The sequence below is a fragment of the Adiantum capillus-veneris genome, chromosome 11 (assembly GCF_014529385.1).
Source record: "Adiantum capillus-veneris isolate H3 chromosome 11, ASM1452938v2, whole genome shotgun sequence".
In the NCBI taxonomy this organism is placed as follows: domain Eukaryota; kingdom Viridiplantae; phylum Streptophyta; class Polypodiopsida; order Polypodiales; family Pteridaceae; genus Adiantum; species Adiantum capillus-veneris.
Window position 1 is genome coordinate 100,154,219 of NC_140941.1, and position 18,715 is coordinate 100,172,933.

Below are 18,715 nucleotides of genomic sequence, written 5' to 3' on the forward strand. Positions count from 1 at the left end.
TTGGATCCCAAAAGAGAGACTTAAGCCAGATTCTCGAAATCACAGTCTGCGGACACCAAACAATTGATAAACTTGATCAGAATTGGTCCAAACTTGTTGAAATTTGCCTAGAGACTCTAACAAATTGTATACTTGCCAAACCTATTAAAAAAGTGTAAAAATTTGACAAAAGTAAATAATCACGATTATTTACTTCTGCTATCCAGAGACATCATTTTTTACTTTTGAACTCATACATTGATAGACCAACATATTATAAAGCCACGGGGCAATTTTGGGTTCAATCAGATCAAAATTGGTACATATACACTCAGTTTCCAGACCTTTGAATTCTGCTAAAGTTGAATCTGAAAGTCAAATTTTGACTCCCATAGCTCGATTTGAAGTGATACACAGAGACCAATCACAAGAGTTCTCAAAAACTCTACAGTCTTTAGAGAAGAATAACTAACTTGATCAAATTTTGTACAGGAATCAGGTTGAAGACGAGGAATCAGTGGCTTGACAGAAAGTTGCAATTGAATCGAGTGGAAATTGACGACAAGTCAATCCAAAGGTGGGTACTCTATCCAAGGATTCATAAGTCTATATGAACCTTAGATCTCGTCGTGTACTAGGAAATCAGGGCATACTCGGAGAAACCTAGAGTAGAGTATCTACCGAAGAAAGCATGAATCAAGGCAATTCCTTGCACACAATTCCTGAAGAAGTCTCAGACACTTTTTCAGATTCAACATCCGAAATGTCTTCTTACTCGACTCACTCAAAAATTGGAATGACAGTGCGCTATAAGCATATACTATCTTTTTACAAGACTAACCGTTGAGGTGGTCCGGGGCGGGCAACAAGAAGAGCAACCTCTAGACACCCTTCAAGGCTCCCGTGCTGCTCAATGGGGCTGGGACACAACACAACACAAACCAAAACAATAAACCCACAGCCAAATCCCAACTACACAAGGGGCACCACCTAGTTTAAGAGCGAACTAGGACGCAAAAGAGGAGAATCGTTAGAGCAACCCACAAACAAGCAAGGAATTTACACTAACCCTAACACCAATGGAACACTCTCACACACTAAAACACGAGAGAGAGAGAGAGAGAGAGAGAGAGAGAGAGAGATGGTGTACAACTTAGCTTCAACTTTATATTTTGCACAAAAAGGAACTTAGAGCTTGCGGAATCAAGTGACAAGATTTGGTTCTAGCATCACTAGCACATTGTCTTAGGGTTATGGGAGCCCTCTCACCATCCACTCTCTTACAATGGTAGCCAAACAATAGCCAATGAATCACAAGCAACAAAACAACAACCTTCAATGAAACAAGTCACCTTATGAAGCTGAATGAGTTTGCCAAGCCAAATTGGAGGAGAGGCGTGAGCCTTTGGACATGAATTGCACCCAAAACTACCAATTCATTGATGTTGGGGTAGATACAACAATGGTATGAAGAATATCTTCTAATCGCACTCACTCAAACTAGCTCAAGCTTTTCTATGCACCAAGGTGATAGTGAATAGAAAGCTTACTCTCTCTTTACAACCAAGATAGAACTGGCGTGTGGTACGCTCAATCTAGTGTGAAATGGTATGGTGATGTCTTTTACAAGGAGGAATGGGTTCTATTTATAGGTTTTAGAAGCCTTGATTAGGATTAAGCCTAATCAATTTTATTAGGAAAGATCAAGGATTATGAATTTTTATGAATTTCAAATGATAATGGGGTCTCTCTTTTCTCTTGAGTCACATGGATGTGGGCTCAAGTAAGAGAATTATTGATGTGGTGAAAGGAGAGAAACTTCCATGGGAGTGAGTGAATTTGGTTTACTTGTGCGGTTGCCTACTCCATATGTTGATAGTGTGGGTGCATTTTTACAAGAGAAGTTAGTTGTTAGTGGTAATAATCACTAGAATTGTTAGTGATACATTTACAATGGGTAGGATGAGTTGATTTGATGAAGGAAGAGGGGTGAATTAAAAGAGAATCATTGAGATGGTGAAGCTTTGAAGAAGCTTGAACTCACCCTTGTGTAGATTGTGGAAAAAATGACCGCTGGTCTTCTTCTTCTTCTTCGCTTCTTTACGCCGCCGCCACGGTTGACCACCACGATGAAAAGAGGATTTGTTGATGAAAAATCCACAATTTGCAGAAGTTATCATGGTTAAGATGCTGAATTTTAGATATTTTTAGGAGAGGTAAATAAAATTGTAACATAGAAGCAATAGAGAGAGACATGGAGAGGGTGTATGTATGTAGAGGTTCATAAAAGAACTATAGGGATGAGAGAGAAGGGTAATGGTGAAGAGGGTGGGAGAAGCCATGGAAATTGCAGGTTTGAGTGAGGGAAGGAGAGGGAGGGATGTGTAAGAGTGAGTAGGTGTGTGGAAGGGTGAGAGAAGACTAAGGGCTACTTGTGAGAAAAGTGGGCAGACTGAGGTCCATTTAAAAAAATCATAGCTCATTGCTGGTAGCTTCAAAAATCATGAAAAAATTTGAGGTGATTATTCAAAGCATGGGCTACATTTTCTCTTTTGACAACGGCTCCAAATTCGGAGTGGAGATAGGTGCCAAAATTCTCACCAAAAAGCCTGTTTTTTATGCCTGCAAAAGTCTTTTAGTGGCCCCCTCCTTTGTTGAATTTGTACAATGCATCCAAGAGTGAGCCCCTCCTTTGTAATATTATAATACAAAGCATCCAAGTTGCCCTTTACCCATGCATGGAGGAGGATTATTGGTGAATAAAGAAATATATACATGGTGGGACTAGTGTATGGACTATTCATGGACTTTAGCTCAATGAGCACATGGTGTTAGAATAATGAGTAAAAATAATAATAAAAATATGAAGGAGTTATGGATATGGAAAGATATTGGAATCATATGATATGGTCCCTCCTTGAAATATTTTGGGTGAAAGAGGAAAAGGTATGCAAGTAAATAATATAATAAAAGTAACCAATGAGTAGAAATCAATTTTTTGTTTTCACGAGGGTGAGGGTGAAAATGTGGGAGTGATTTGTATAAAGGAAAAATATGAGGTTAGAGTATGTACATATTGGCAAAAAATATAATTATGGTGTAAGAGGATGAAAGAAGGTGTACATAGGTTTAATAAAACACACACCTAAGTAGAAATATTTAAATAAAATACCAAAATAATTATAAAAAATCCCTATATTTAGGCCATATATACAATGAAATATTTACACACAAAGAGGCCATAATATACTTTTATTTTTTTTATTTTTTTCATTTTTTTGGCTCAACTAGCCCAATGACTAGCTAGCTGAGGGTTTTTAAGAAGATACGGGAAAAGCCCCTTAACTCACACACGCCTATGTACAGTGAAATGGTAGGGATAGCCATAGCGTTTGGGTGAATTTGGTAGGGTGGAGTAACTTAGTATGGGAATTATGGAGAGCCTAAAAACGGCTATCATTAGCCCTCCCCCAGGATGATGGTATATTCATGTACCATCATAGAGCATCTTTTCCAAAGAGAGTGCTTCAGAGTCCTTGACGAAATCTTCATTGTTTCGCCCCTCAGAATTTTGACTGGAGTTACACTCATGCTTCATGTAACAATACTTACATGAGACAGCAGCCTTTGGACAGATCTTTGGTAGATCCTTTGGTAGAAGGCGACTCAAATAGGGCTTCAAGCGATACCCGTTTACCTTCTTGGAGTGCTCTTTACCATTCAAGTCCATAAGCTGATAGTAACTAGAATTGAAAGCCTTCTTGACTATGTATGGACCTTGCCATCTAGTTTCAAACTTGGCATCAAAATGATTGTCAAGTCGATTGTCATACCTTAGCACAAGCTCTCCTTCCTTGATGCCTTTGTCCTTCAGTTTCTTTCGTGCGTTTCTTTCGCTTGTGTGGCTTTCCTCTTGTAGCACTCATATACTGCTTCTCTTTTCCACTCAAGCTCCACTAACGTAAGAAGTTGATCCATCCATACCTCTTGATCATCTTATGCTCCTTTGCCATGAAGTCGCATTGTTGGAATGTTGAGCTCGATATGCTGCAAAGCCTCTTGACCATAGACCAAGTGAAATGGTGTGAACTCCGTGGCTTCCCTATATGTGGTTCGATATGCCCACAAGGCACCATCCAAGAAGTCATCCCATAATTTTGTTTTGTTTTGCACCATCTTTCTAATGATTCCTGCAATGACACCATTAGCCTTCTCCACCAAACCATTTGACTGTGGGTAGTATGGTGTGCTACGACGATTTAGAATGTGAAGCTCTTCACAAACTTCTGTGAGCAAGCCCTTCCTAAACCCTGGACCATTATCAGAAACAATCTCCAAAGGTGTGCCAAATCTGCAACAAATGTGATTGTACACAAACTTGCTAATTGTCCTCTCATTCACTCTTGCCACACTTTGAGCTTCCACCCACCTAGTCATATAGTCTACAGCCACTAGAATGTAGAGTTTACCATTTTTTGTCCTAGGCAGAGGACCCATAGCATCAATGCCCCACTTTTCAAAGGGTCCATTTGCAAGCACTATTTGCCTCGGGCCATGCACCAACCTTCTATTTCCATTTATCTGACAATTGTGACAGCTTTTACACCAATGTTGAACATCCACATGCAAGCTTGGCCAAACATACTCCGCAAGCAAAATCTTCTTCACAGTTGATTCTTGGGCAAAATGACCACCACATGCCTCTTCATGCAAACCTTTTAGAATGGCTGGAATTTCCTCGATAGTTGGCACTCTTCTGCACACTTGATCCTTCCCTCTTTGATAGAGGGAGCCTTCTAGGAAGAGATAGAAACTTGCCTTCTTCATGAGTCTCCTCTTCTGAGCCTTCGTGAAGTCTTGTGGAAACTCACCCTCCAAAATGTAGCCAATAATGGGAGCCAATGACTCCAATCCCTGGTATCTCGGTTGCTTGACAGTTGCTGCCACCATGATGACCTGTACTTCTCTCTTAACACATGTAACTGCTTGTTGTGCAAGTAAATCGGCATCTTCATTTTGTTTCCTCGGAATATGATATAGTTGCACTTCTTCAAACTGTTTAAACATCCTACGAATGGCATGAACTTTTGTCCTTAAGCTTTCATTCTTGCATGCCCAAATGCCTAAAATCTGTTTAACAATGAGAAGTGCATCTCCCTTTACCATGAGACGTTTTATCCCTTGGCCAATGCACATCTTCAAACCATGAAGTAGTGTGTCGTATTCTGCTTCATTGTTGCTAGTTGAACCTGGTAGATTGACCTTCTCTTTCATGACCACCTCTCCACTTGAGTTGAGCAACACTAGCCCTCCCCCTGCTTTCCCTGTGGCTCGTCGAAAAGCTCCATCAAAGAACAAGGTAAAAGCATTGGGAATACTTTTTGGTGGTGGCAATGGTAGGGTCTTTACTTGAGGCACCTTAATTTCCTTCTCATGTACCCTATAAGTGAGAATCCCTGCCAATTGTGCATGCACACTATCTTCTACCTTGAAAGAGTATTGGAACTCTTGCAACTCCATAATCCACTTTGAGATCCTAGTACTAAGATTCATTTGAGATGACACCCAAGGGAACAAATTTTTTGCAGTGAGAATTACAAAAGGTTTTGGTAAGTTGTAGGATCTAAACTTTCTCACCGCAAACATGAGAGAAAGCATCATGAGTTCTGCTTCTGTGTAGTCTCTCTCCAAAGCATTCATGACCCTACTAGCAAAGTAGATGCGTCGCATCCTTGTACTGTGGAGATCTTGTTGTAGCAACACAGCACCAATTGTTTCCCTTCCAACACTAGAGCTAACAAAGAATGTGTACTCCCAACAAGGAGGCATGAGTGTTGGTAGCTTTGACAAAATGACTTTAATGTTACAAAAATACTCTTCAAGCTCATCAGACCATGCAAATTCTACTTGTTGTGTCAACTTTTGCAAAGGATGAAGCAACTCCGAGGCTAAGTGAATGAAGCGTGACATATACTTCACCTTTTGAATGAAAGAGATGACCTCCTTAAGACTCTTCGATGATGGGAGCTCAATAAAAGCCTTTGCCTTTGAAGGATCCACCTCAATGCCTTTATAGGAAACCTTGTGACCTAGCAAGATCACTTCATCCTCACCTATGTGGCACTTGTCGGGGTTGAGTTGACCTCCCATGTCGTAGAGCTTCTTTAAACCTTCTTCTACCCTTTGTAGATGCAATGATTTTGAGCTACAAATGCAGAAATCATCAATGAACACCCTAATTGACTTTCCAAAGAATGCTTGAAACACCATGTTCATGAAACGTTGGAATGTTGCAGGAGCATTTGTCAGACCAAATGGCATGACTCTAAAAGCATAACAAACCCAAGGAGTGATAAAGGTTGTTTTCAATTGATCTTCCAATGCGATACCTATTTGAAAGTAGCCTGAGTAGCCATCACACACAGTGTACTTCTCATGACCAGCTACCTCATTTAGTATCTCATCCTGAAATGGGAGGGGAAAGTGATCTCTTTTTGTTGCCTCATTGAGTGGACGGTAATCCACACACACCCTCCACTTTCCGTTTTTCTTAGGAGTGACAACAACGGGAGAGACCCACTCTGAATTCTCCACTGGATAAATGAAACCTGCTGCTAGAAGCTTTCTTACCTCCTTGAGTAAAGCCTGCTCCTTGATGACTCCTAGCCTTCGTAGCTTCTGAGCCTTAGGTGTGTCCTCTGGCTTCAACTCAATTTTGTGTTGAACAACATCTACTCCACGCACATCGGTGTAGTCTTTAGCAAAAAGCCTAGGAAATTTCCTTAGCACACATTTGAACTCCTCTCTTTCATCCTTTGTAAGTGTTGTAGATAGCATACCTTCTAGCATTCTTTCATCTTCCACTTTTTTGTTCTCTTGGGAACCTACCTCCTCCAAACCTTGACAAGAGGTCTCTTGGTTGGTTGGCTTAAACCTTACCCCCATGACTTCGATGGAAGACTCCTCTTCAGTAATGCTGCCGCTACTTTCTTCTTCTGAAGTGTTATCGGTCCAACCTTCTTCCGTCTCACTTTGAGATGATTCTTCATGGATCTCCTCTTGGCATTGCTCCTTCATGTCAAAGACAACCTTCTTATGGTTGTCATTCCTGCAAATTAGCTTTCCACTCTCCCAATCCTGCAAAGCTCGCATTTTCATTAGCCATGGTCTCCCTAGGATAAATGGGTAACCATTTCCTTTGGTAGACATGACATAGAAATCCATTGCCTTCTTAATGCCAAAGGCCTCCACAAAAACATCTTTACAAATACCTACGCACCTAGCCTTGCTATTGTTTTCCATCTTGACCTTAATTTCAGGTGTCTCATGGATGTGCATGACTAGTTTTTGCATGAGTCCCTCTGTCATGATGCAAATTTGTGCACCCCCATCCACTAGACCTTTCCTAACCAATCTCCCTTTTATGTAACAATCTAGCACAGGTGTAATGTCCTCATTCATTTCAGCTTGTGCAATTTTTACAACAGGCACACTCTCTTTTACCTTTCTCCTAGTGCTAACTGCCCTTGTTAAATCCCTCCTAACTTGTGGACATAATGCAAGAAATTGAGGCCATGAGATATCAGGACCCTTACCTCTCATGTCTTCCAACAGGTTGTATGGAGCCATTCCATGTCCAAGAGGAAAGTCTTGGAGGTTGATACGACGTCAAGTCCTCTTGGCTTCCTTGGTCTCCTTTGCCTTCTTTTCTCGTCCATGGTCACTTTGTGATGTAACTCCTTCTTTCTCCTTACCTTTCCCTCGGCCACGCTTAATGCCATTTGCTTCCATGTCAACCTCTCTTGAATTTGTCACCTCTACCACATGCACGTTTGGGTCTCACAAAGGTGGAACTCCTTCCACTCCTTGTGGAGGTGGTCTTGCTCCATTTGGCCTTTGTATAAGCCGTGGTTGCTGATTATTTCCTTCACCTGCATTCACTAGGTAATTCAAGTTAGGTCTCCCTGGCTCCCCACGGGGCCAAGGAAAATTATACATCTCATGTCCAGACTCATTGCAATTCCAACATTGCAAGACTCTCCTAGGTCGTGGGTCTCGCTCTTCAGACTTCTTTGCTTGTCCCTTTGGACCTACGGTTTGTGCAAGGTGAATTGACAAGCTACTTAAAGATTCATTTAACTTCTCAATCACTTCCGCCGTTACCTCAGGAAGCTCCTTAGATGTTGATGCTTGTGACTTACCTTTGGGTCTAAGACCTTCTATTGGAACCTCCCCCCTTAAGCACTTGAGTTTCCTATATTTCTCAGCAGCCCTAGTTTCAGCTGCATCAAAGGTAGCAGGTGCACCTGCCTCAACTTTTACCTTAAGGTCAGGAAAGAGTCCGGCTATGAACCTCTCCTTCTTTAGAAATTCTGCACCATCACCAGGGTTAGCAACATTTCGTATCCATAGAGCCCAAAGACGTAGAAACTCTTGCTTGTACAAGTAGTAGTCATCTAAGTCTTTTTGCTTATGAGAAACAATGTCTTGCCATAATTTCTGAGTGTTTTGGGGATCAAAGAAGTATTTCTTGAAACGATTCAAAACTTCCGTGTAATTCCCTTTAACTTCCTCAGGCAAAGAGGCAAACCAAGTGCTAGCATCTTTCCTAAGGACCACCTCAAACATTTCTACACGTTTTTGATCAGCTACTATCCTCTTGATACGGCAAGACATCTTGAAATTCGCTAGAAATAATTCTGCATCCTCTCCAGGCTCTCCAAAGAAAAGAGGATATCCAGACATTTGGCGTTGGCTCTCCATTGAATTGATTTCAAAGTGACGCGTTTTTGTTTTTTCTTTCTTTAAAATATTTACACAATAATATTTTCTAAATTGCAATCTATTCTACAACAAAATAAAAATATTCACATCAAATGACCTATGATAATCAATAAGAGGTAGAATGACCTAAAATTCTACGAATTACTCGCTGAAATTGCAACTTAGTACTAACAATTATGTGTACCTTTTGCCTTGCAATGGGAATGAAGGGATCCTACAAATTATCGTGATTCATGCAAGCTACTTGATTATGCTAAAGGTTGAGCCTTCACAAAACATACACATGCCTGTCCTCAGTGGGGGCACTAAAATTGAGGTGGTCCGGGGCGGGCAACAAGAAGAGCAATCTCTAGACACCCTTCAAGGCTCCCGTGCTGCTCAATGGGGTTGGGACACAACACAACACAAACCAAAACAACAAACCCACAGCCAAATCCCAACTACACAAGGGGCACCACCTAGTTTAAGAGCGAACTAGGACGCAAAAGAGGAGAATCGTTAGAGAAACCCACAAACAAGCAAGGAATTTACACTAACCCTAACACCAATGGAACACTCTCACACACTAAAACATGAGAGAGAGAGAGAGAGAGAGAGAGAGAGAGAGAGAGAGAGAGAGAGAGAGAGAGAGAGAGAGAGAGAGAGAGAGATGGTGTACAACTTAGGTTCAACTTTATATTTTGCACAAAAAGGAACTTAGAGCTTGCGGAATCAAGTGACAAGATTTGGTTATAGCATCACTAGCACATTGTCTTAGGGTTATGGGAGCCCTCTCACCATCCACTCTCTTACAATGGTAGCCAAACAATAGCCAATGAATCACAAGCAACAAAACAACAACCTTCAATGAAACAAGTCACCTTATGAAGCTGAATGAGTTTGCCAAGCCAAATTGGAGGAGAAGCGTGAGCCTTTGGACATGAATTGCACCCAAAACTACCAATTCATTGATGTTGGGGTAGATACAACAATGGTACGAAGAATATCTTCTACTCGCACTCACTCAAACTAGCTCAAGCTTTTCTATGCACCAAGGTGATAGTGAATAGAAAGCTTACTCTCTCTTTACAACCAAGATAGAACTGGCGTGTGGTACGCTCAATCTAGTGTGAAATGGTATGGTGATGTCTTTTACAAGGAGGAATGGGTTCTATTTATAGGTTTTAGAAGCCTTGATTAGGATTAAGCCTAATCAATTTTATTAGGAAAGATCAAGGATTATGAATTTTTATGAATTTCAAATGATAATGGGGTCTCTCTTTTCTCTTGAGTCACATGGATGTGGGCTCAAGTAAGAGAATTATTGATGTGGTGAAAGGAGAGAAACTTCCATGGGAGTGAGTGAATTTGGTTTACTTGTGCGGTTGCCTACTCCATATGTTGATAGTGTGGGTGCATTTTTACAAGAGAAGCTAGTTGTTAGTGGTAATAATCACTAGAATTGTTAGTGATACATTTACAATGGGTAGGATGAGTTGATTTGATGAAGGAAGAGGGGTGAATTAAAAGAGAATCATTGAGATGGTGAAGCTTTGAAGAAGCTTGAACTCACCCTTGTGTAGATTGTGGAAAAAATGACCGCTGGTCTTCTTCTTCTTCTTCGCTTCTTTACGCCGCCGCCACGGTTGACCACCACGATGAAAAGAGGATTTGTTGATGAAAAATCCACAATTTGCAGAAGTTATCATGGTTAAGATGCTGAATTTTAGATATTTTTAGGAGAGGTAAATAAAATTGTAACATAGAAGCAATAGAGAGAGACATGGAGAGGGTGTATGTATGTAGAGGTTCATAAAAGAACTATAGGGATGAGAGAGAAGGGTAATGGTGAAGAGGGTGGGAGAAGCCATGGAAATTGAAGATTTGAGTGAGGTAAGGAGAGGGAGGGATGTGTAAGAGTGAGTAGGTGTGTGGAAGGGTGAGAGAAGACGGAGTTATGGATATGGAAAGATATTGGAATCATATGATATGGTCCCTCCTTGAATTATTTTGGGTGAAAGAGGAAAAGGTATGCAAGGAAATAATATAATAAAAGTAACCAATGAGTAGAAATCAATTTTTTGTTTTCACGAGGGTGAGGGTGAAAATGTGGGAGTGATTTGTATAAAGGAAAAATATGAGGTTAGAGTATGTACATATTGGCAAAAAATATAATTATGGTGTAAGAGGATGAAAGAAGGTGTACATAGGTTTAATAAAACACACACCTAAGTAGAAATATTTAAATAAAATACCAAAATAATTATAAAAAATCCCTATATTTAGGCCATATATACAATGAAATATTTACACACAAAGAGGCCATAATATACTTTTATTTTTTTTATTTTTTTCATTTTTTTGGCTCAACTAGCCCAATGACTAACTAGCTGAGGGTTTTTAAGAAGATACAGGAAAAGCCCCCTAACTCACACACGCCTATGTACAGTGAAATGGTAGGGATAGCCATAGCGTTTGGGTGAATTTGGTAGGGTGGAGTAACTTACTATGGCAATTATGGAGAGCCGAAAAATGGCTATCACTGTGATGGAGCCCAGGTTTACCTGGACCCTAACGAGGAGTATGCTCTTCGCATTGATGACCATGGTATTGAGTACGAAGAAGAGGTTAGGGCAAACCAACAAGGAAAAATGTACATAAATCAAAACAGAACTCAGTATTTACAGGTCAAAAACCCTAACGTGATAGAAAAATGGGGGTAAGAAGTAAACACTATAATCCTAGATATGTCAGCAAAAGAAGGACCACCAGCTTTGGAATTCGATGGATATGATCAAGTAGATTCGAAGCCTTTAAAATGTCTTAGTACGGATAATCCTAGGATCGGAGTCTATTGTTGGGAAGATAGAAACATAAAAGATCTTTTGTGGACTTCTCATGCCAAACTAGGACAATTAACGGCCATAAAGATCATCTATATCTTCAAGATCAAAGATAAGGGATCAACAGAGCTACAAACCTACGTGTTTAGGGATTGGTATAACAACAACTTTGTTATGATGACTCTTGAGGAGGTAGAACAAACCAAATAGCAAGGGTATTCTATACGGGATTGGATATTCGAGCAAGGACCATACACAATTCCAAGGGATGAGCACTGTGAGAGATCATCTAAGAGTAATGTGAAGAAACCAGAAACCACCTTATCACATAGAAAACCGGGTGAAGGTAAGGCCAATCGAGGGCTACATGAGTCACTATATTCCAACAGACTGGTTTGAAGGACTCGGAGCAGGACCAACTCCCAGAAGACCTCGAGTTGAACCAAACACACGTATTAGACCAGCTGATTTTCAAAAATGGATCAGAAAATATAGTGGATCATGGGATCCATATGACCACTTAGCTAGCTTTAAGCAAGTTCTAAGAGCAGAGCGTATATTCAATTTTCATACTCAATTCGAGGGGTTTGGAATGACATTAGAAGGAAAAGCATTGACATGGTTCCAAAACATCCCACCAAGGTCAATCATGGACTTGAACACATTAGCTCAAGGATTTATAGCTGCTTGTTCCAAAACAGGGATTAAACATAATACGGTAGCTCAAATTTACAGCTTTAAACAGAAACATGGTGAGTCTGTTAGGGATTGTGCAACTTGAATGAAACAATACATTGCCAGATGCCCAGAGATGGAGATACCTGCAGAAGAACGACTTGTATCCTTGTTTCTGGAGGGACTGCTAAACAAAGAACTTCATGTTATACTTTATAGTAAAAAGCATACAACCCTAGAAGTATGTGTGTCTGATGCGATTGACCTAGGAGACAATTGCGAGATCTTCAATGAAGAAGATGTCCCTAAGGATAACCAAAGTGAGAAAACAACATCCACAAAACCAACACAAGTGGGAACGGCTGCTACGGCACCACTCTCAGCCATAGAAGGTATGCTAAAAAGGATGAACAATATGCAAAAAGCACCTATGAGAAGACTAGGAAAAGGGATACCTCCACAGGGACAACCAATTAGTCCACAAAAATGGTGTGCAATCGAGGCTAAATGGACCAACCATGAGACCCATGAGTGCTACTTCAGACCAAAGTATGATGAGAATGTTCAGTACGTGCCCATGAGGCCACAAGGACAACCCATGTACAGATATCAACCTAATATGGCCCAAGCTCAAAGACCATCAATGGGTATGGAAATACCTCAACCTGTGTTGGGACAACAACCTCCGTATCCACGACATAATATAGTGCTTGTAAAGTACATGCACTCTCAAGGAGTCATAGATGAACAAGCATTAGTGCCTGTTACTGTTGAAGATGATGAAACAGGAAGTAGAAGGAAGACAGCAACTCAGAGTAGGAAGAAGATGGAGAAGGAGAAGACACAGAGCTTGCGTATGAGATCTCTGTAGTCTATCTCTCTGTATTAGAATAATAGAGTATACAAACTCAGAGCTACAAAGCTTATATGAAACCCTAAGAGATAAGGTGTCCTTTCACACCAGATGTCCAAGGGGAAAAACCTAGTGGGAGAAAAGTGCCCCTGGTGAAGCGCGTATATACACTAACACTTCTACATGTCTACAAATCCCCCCTGTAGTGATAGTGTGAATCCGTACAAGGTACCAGATCATCATGTGTATGAGAGTAAGCCCAAAGCTTTTCGGAAAGCTTCAAACTTTTCTTGTGATAACGCCTTCGTAAATAGATCTGCAATGTTATCCTGTGTAGGACAGTAAGTTAGTGTGATCTCCCCTGCATGTAGCCTTTCCCTAACATAGTGGTAGTGAGCCTCTATGTGCTTTGTTCTTGCATGAAATATTGGATTCCTTGCAACTGCCATAGCACTCTGACTGTCAGTGAAAATGGTAGTGGGTGCCTGTTGACACTCACAAAGATCTACCAATAACCTGCGTATCCATACACAATCAACTGTTTCCGTGAAAGCTGCCTTGTACTCAGCTTCACAAGTTGATGTAACCACTATGGGTTGCTTCTTGCTTAGCCAAGATATACATGCATTTCCCAAGAAAAAACAATTGCCACTTGTGGAATGTAGTGTGTCAAAATCACCAGCCCAATCTAAATCGCTGTAACCAAGAAGCTGCATAGAACTGTGCTTTCCATACATATCCCCCCTTGGAAAGAACATGGCAAGATTAGGGGTACCTGAAAGGTAACAAAGTATGCGCTTCACAGCCTACCAATGATGCATACCTAAGATGTGCATAAATATGCTTGCTTGTGAAACCCCAAATTGAATGTCTGGATGAGTGTTGCCTGCCAAATATATCAAGCAACCAACCGCTGCTGCATACGTATGTACATCAAAAGGTTCTCCAGCATCGTGCATGCTCAACTTTGATCCAGTTTCTATGGGTGTAGAGATTGGTTTACAATTTTTCATACCAAACTTGTCCAAAATTTTATGCAAATATTTTGCCTGCAACTTGTATATGCCATCCTCTGATTGCACAAACTGAATACCCAAGTAATAATGTAGCAAACCAAGATCAGACATCTCAAAGGTTTTTCTCAAAGCATCTTTAAACGCTTCAATTTCATCTGCAGTATTGCCTGTAAGAAGCATATCATCCACATAACGTGTAAGCATAATGAGAACTCCATCTCTCTTTTTGATATACAAAGTGCTTTCTGTTGGACTATTCTGAAATCCCTGGCCAATCAAATAAGTATGTATCTTCTCATACCATGCTCTTGGAGCCTGTTTGAGACCATACAAATATTTACGCAATCTACATACCTTTTGCTCTTGACCTTTTACAACAAAACCACTTGGTTGACTTACATAAACTTCTTCCTGCAAATCACCATTCAAAAAAGCAGTTTTGATATCCAACTGATGCACTTTCCAACCATGATGAGCAACAATTGCAACTAGTGATCTAACTGTGGACGCACGAGAAGTAGGAGCAAAGGTTTCATCATAATCTATGCCTTTCTGTTGCGCATAGCCTTTTGCCACAAGCCTTGCTTTGTACCTGCCAACAGTACCATCTTGTTTCCTTTTTACCTTAAAAACCCACTTTGTACCAATAGGCTTTTTACCTGTAGGCAAGTCCACTAGATCCCATGTATGATTCTTATGAATAGAATCAGTTTCTTGTTGCATAGCATCTTTCCAACACACTCTAAAGCTTGTTCAAATGAATCAGGCTCATCTGCATCACAAAGAGTGCTAAAGCAAGCCAAATCTACTTGCTCTTTGCCAAAAGTAGTACCAGCACGTGTTTTTCGTGGCAACGGTGCATCCAACTTGCTATCCTGCAAAGTTTTCTGAACCCATTTAGGCAAGGTTCTTTCTTCCCTGAGAACTTCTTGCTCTTCACGCACAATTTCCTCTACATCATGAGGTGTCACATGCTGACCAAAAGATTGATCAAGATTATCAACCTGTTGTGATTCTTGATTCTCCACAAAAGAAGGAAGCAAACCTTCAACTACATCATGTGTCTGCATATGAGGTACATCAAAAGCAACCATAGGTTGAGCAGTATTTTCTGCAAAAATTACATCACAACTTTCAAAAATCTTGTTTGTAGCAGGATTGTAAAGTCTATAACCTTTACTTCCACTACTGTACCCCACAAATATACATTTGATTGCCTTATCATCAAGCTTCCTACGTAACTGTTGAGGGATGTGAGCATAAGCAAAACAACCAAGCTTCATATGGAGTAATGGTCTTCAAGGCACGAGTAGGACACCTGTTCAAAACATGTGCTGCACAAGCAACTGCCTCCATCCATAGCTTATGAGGCAAACTCTTAGCCTTGAGCATACATCTAGCCATCTCCATTAAAGACCTGTTCTTTCTTTGTGCAACACCATTCTGTTGTGGTGTGTATGGCATAGTGCATTGGTGTTTAATGCCTTTCTTTCCCAAAAAATCCTTAAATGCACCTGACATGTATTCACCTCCTCGATCGGTACGAAGAGTCTGTACTTTGAAACCTATTTCATTTTCAACTATGGCGACATAATGTTGAAAAACTGCAAACACATCTGACTTTGCTTTGAGTGGATACACCCAACAAAACCTGGAAAAGTCATCAATGAAGGTCACAAAATAAGGGCTGTTTCTTATAGATGGCGTCCTCATAGGACCACATACATCACTGTGTACAAGCTGCAACTTTCGTGTTGCTCTAACTGAACCATCCTGTGAAAATGCAAGTCTGTGCATCTTTCCAAGAACGCAACCTTCACATACATGTCTTGGTGGCATCTCCAATAAAGACAAATCATGCACCATATTATGACGTTGTAAAGTCACCAAACTGCCATAACTAACATGTCCAAATCTAGCATGCCACAACTCAGCATCCTGCATTGCTTGAGTCTTTGTTTCTGCAATACATACCTGAATCTTCTTTTCATAATGATCTAGCACAAATAGTCCATTTTCCGGCGTACCTGTAGTGATAAGAGAATAACCATTCTCTCGATCTCGTACAACACATCTGTCATCCTCAAAAATGACCCGAAGACCATTTTTTGCAAGAGAGGATACAGACAACAAATTCTTCTTGATCCCTGGAACATATACGACATCTGGCAAGCATAAATCTGAACCATCTGAAATGGTAATCAAAATCTTACCAACGCCTTTGATTGGATAAGAAGCATTATTTGCACATGTCACCTTCTTTCCTGCTGGAGCTGCATCCAATGAACAAAACAAATCCTTCCTTGAAGTAATATGCCTGGATGCACCACTATCAAAGTACCAAATCATTTGTGTCTGGTCAACATTGTAAGCAGAAAAATCTGAACATACTACAAAAGCATAAGAATCCTGCACAAAGTTTGCAGACTCTTCTTTAGCTGTAGAAGAATCACCAGAAGCTAAAACAACCAAACTTGACTCTTTCTTCTTTTCTTTAGCAATTCTCTTTTTACACTCACTAATGTGGTGACCAGGTTTCTTGCAGTAGTGACATTTACCTTTCTTCTTGGACTTGTCGGAATCACCTTTAGACTTCTCTGAAGACTGTCTTGCACCAGACTTGGAGTGATGAGCACTCTCTTTACCCTTGTTTTTGTTCTGTACAACAAAAGCATGATCCATACCATCCACCTGTAAAGACTTGTTCTTACGTGATTGATCCTCTTGCAATAGCAAAGCCACTAACTCTTCAAAATGAAGAGGCTCAGGATTAGCTCGCAAAGACAAAGTCAAAGAAGTCTGAAAAGTCAAATAAGATGGTGGTAGTGAATTGAGTTTTTTGGAAACCAAGTCAATGCTAAGCAATTGCTCTTTAATATCCTTGATTTTTGTAAGATGCTCGACGATATCGTCACCTTCGTCCATCTGTATTTTGTCAAGTTGTTTCTTCAAAAACTCTATTCTGGCAGCGTTTCTTCCTCCAAACATAGCTTGCAGAGTGTTCCAAGCATCCTCAGAAGTTCTGCAAGATCTGATATGTGGTGTGATTGTCCTCTTTATGGTTAAGGCAATCACAGTCATAGCTTGTGCATCTTTAGTATCACATCTCTTTTTCTCTGGAGTGACCAACAGCTGTCCTGCACCAATAGCTGCACCACGACCAGGCGTGGTAGGTGCAATGCTACCTGGATGAACTTCATCTCCAGATACATAATCCCACAATCCTTTACCAACCAAAACATTTTTGGCCATAAAAGACCAAAGAGAATAGTTGGTACCATCCAATTTGTCTTCGGATGTAAACGCACCAAAAATCTCTTTCTCCGTAGATTGAGCCATACTGTGGATGCACACAAGAGAGCAAAAGAACCACCAAGAGATTCAGAAATCTCCTCTCCACTGTAAGAAAAAATCTACACAAAATCTCAGCACAAAGCTAAGACAAGCTGCTTCCCAAAAGAACTGTTTACCTGAAGAAAATCTGTCAAAAAGCACACCCTCTTGATCTAAACGCCTCTGAAAAGTAAATTCTGCTACGCTGCTCAGAAAAAAATTCTGAGGGCTTGAATGGCTTCGAAAGGGGGGTAGAACCCCAGGTCACCTAATCAGAATACTCTCGGAACGTCGAGGATGCTCCCACGAGCAAATTTTCCGAAAACTGCCTGAAAATTGCGATTGCGCGCGCGGACGCAAAAATGCAAGTAGAGGCTCTGGAAATCACCTTGCTTTGATACCAATTATTGAAGATGATGAAACAGGAAGCAGAAGGAAGACAGCAACTCAGAGTAGGAAGAAGATGGAGAAGGAGAAGACATAGAGCTTGCGTATGAGATCTCTGTAGTCTATCTCTCTATATTAGAATAATAGAATATACAAACTCAGAGCTACAAAGCTTATATGAAACCCTAAGAGATAAGGTGTCCTTTCACACCAGATGTCCAAGGGGAAAAACCCAGTGGGAGAAAAGTGCCCCTGGTGAAGCACGTATACACACTTACACTACTACATGTCTACAGTTACACCCTATGCAGAGCTAATCAAGGTGTCAGACCTCCCATGGGAAGACCCATGATGAAGCCTAGAATGGGAAACTGTCATAACTGTGGTTCTGATGACCATTGGAAGAACGAATGTCCAGAGCCTGACAAAAACCTCAAGCCAATTGAAGCCTATTGCATACAATGTTGCAAAAAGGGAGGACACTTTCCGGAAGATTGTCCTAAGAATCCTTTGAACAAGGGAAAAATTGTCCTAAACGTAGTCTAACTGATATCTAGTAGCTCCTCAGAGAGTGAACCAATTGTTCCAATCAAGGTAATCGCTAGAGCCCAAGCAGAGAAAAAGAAACACAACTCTTCTGATGATTCAGAGAACACAAAAATTTCTTCTCAAAGAATCAAAAGGAGAAGAAGCAAAAGATATGAGATGAGAAAATAGAAACAACGAGTTTGAAAACAAAGAGAAAGCAAAAATGGTAGCCTAGGACAAGGACAAGTTGAAAGAAAGTGGCAGTGAATTCAAGAAAACAACCGTGAAATCTAGAGGATCCATTCTGGTTGATAAAATTTTTGAGCCTATTAATGTTG